This window comes from Octodon degus, unplaced genomic scaffold (genome assembly GCF_000260255.1).
Source record: "Octodon degus isolate 3935 unplaced genomic scaffold, OctDeg1.0 scaffold00019, whole genome shotgun sequence".
Classification (NCBI taxonomy): Eukaryota; Metazoa; Chordata; class Mammalia; order Rodentia; family Octodontidae; genus Octodon; species Octodon degus.
Genome location: NW_004524595.1, coordinates 3,086,566 through 3,088,777, shown reverse-complemented (window position 1 = coordinate 3,088,777; position 2,212 = coordinate 3,086,566).

The following is a 2,212-nucleotide window of genomic DNA, read 5'->3' as shown; positions in this document are numbered from 1 at the left end:
GCTAAGGGTCTGTAACTGTTGGTCAAATCTAAAGGCAGAGAGTGTATGATCGTGCAGATGAGTATATATGGGGGTCATTTCTCCCTGGGGAAGGAAGAGGAAGATTCAGGCCCAACATTATTGAGCAACTATTATGTACCAGTGACCATGCTAATTACTTCTAGCATTCATTTGATCCTAATAAACCCTCTGTTAGGATGTTTCTTTCAGATGAAGTCACTGCAGCTCGGAACACCTGAATAACTTTCCTGGGTTAATCCTAGAGGGCTGGCATAGGATTCCAACCAGCCATTCCTGAACTCAGAGCCTACTGCTTAGAGGTCAGCTTGGCCAGGCAGCAGCAAGGCCCTGGATCTGAGCCTCTCTTGGGACAATACTTCAGTGAGGGACATGTTTTTGGGCTTGGATACTCTGCCACTTTCCCCCTCAACCAGGGCCCCTTCCTTCATTTCCCTATGACCTTGGCTGTGGTCCCTGCCCGGTTGGCTAAGTTGTTGAGAGCTCCAGCTGCCACAGCCTGTGCCTCTTAGGGGCCTTACAAGGGACATGGGTAGCACCACTATGCAGCAGTCCTGGGAAGGTGGCTGGCGGGTTGCATCTTGGGACAGAGGCTGCCCTCTGGAGGCAGCCTCTTTGTCCTCTCTGCCCTCTTTATCCTTTCTTCTGTATGCTCCCACTCCCAGGTGCACCCTGTGCTCTCCTGTCTGTGCTGTTCTCTTGGTGAGGATTCTTTGCCCAGCTTGCGCAGGAGCAAGATGGGCACAGAATGAGGCTATGGGCTGAGGGTAAGGGTGAGGAGAGGGGGAAGGAGAGGGAGAAAGGAGGTGGGGGAAAAGATCCCCAAGATCTTAGGCCCACAGTACAAGGAGTGAGACACAGTGGAGGTGGGGAACAGCACAGAGACATAGGATGAGGGGACACAGGTCTGGGGCTGACACTGATCACGAGCCCACCCTGGTTCTCGCACATGCTAGGCAAGCCCTCTTTCTCTAAGCCACACACCACACCCTTTGTTTTGTATGTTTTTGAGACAGGCTCTTGGTAGGTTGCGCAGGCTATCCTCTCTCTTACAGACCTCCTGTCTCAGCCTCCACTAGCTGGGCTTACAGGTGTGTGTCACCACTCAGAGCTTAGAGGTCAATCTGAGCTTTGTTTCCTTTCTGCTTGAAACCTGAGTTACTTCTGTCACCTTACTTTATTCCTGTGCTGGTTGCCATGAAACCTCTGCTGCCATAGCTTTAACAGAAGGAGTAGACAATGGTTACTTACCACGGGACTGCTCTGTCCCTAGCTGAGAAGCTGAGCCCAAGGGTGGAGGAGTGGGCTGATTGGGGGGCAGTGCAGAGCAGGGAGGATGAGGACAAAATCCCATGCTTGCACCAGGACCCACTGGCTTTTGTAGCCCTTTACGTTAGCAGCTGGCTGTCCTAGCTGGGAGAGCAACATGTTAGCCTTCAGAGAAATACTGGGCACAAATAGGGCCTTGGGGAGCTCACTGCCTCAGGAAGGAGGTGGCCAGATGGTAAGCCCAAAAGCCTTGTGCACAGCTGTGCTGGCATTCCTGAATCTGCCTTTTATATGGGACATGGATCTGTTGAGTGCCCCAGGGCCTAGTCTGCGTGCTCTTCCCAGGGTGGTGCGACTCGGCTCTCACACGCAATGTACTTGCTTGTCCAGAGGCTCCCTTGGCTACCTCCTCATGGGTCAGTTCCTGCATTGTCCTGCTCTGTAGAACCCCTGGGGCAATGAATGATGGCAATGCTTTTAGAGCTCTTCTCCTTCTCCTTCTCCTTTTCCTTCTCCTTCTTCTTCTCCTTCTTTTTCTGAATTTAATCTTTATTTTCAGGACACTGCAAAACATGAAATTCCACATAGAAATAAAAAAAAAAACCTTGAGAAGATAACATTCATACAGTATGTGCAGTTTGGATAATAGTCTCAGGAGCAAGCCCACTGTGGCATGCCTAGCCTAGGGCCTGCGAGGTCAAAGGTGCACCCAGCAGGGACCCAAAAGGGCTCTGCTTCATGAGGTGCTTTGGTGAGCACTGGAGCAGCTCTGGTTCTTTCTACACCGATAGCATTCCCGAGGCTCTGGGGAACAGTGGTTGCCTTGCCCTGTTGATGATCTGACTCCAGCAAAGCTGCGGGTGGGGGCTGTGTTCAGAAGGCCTGCACTGTGCTGTAGAGTCAAAGGCTGTGATCGATGATGTAG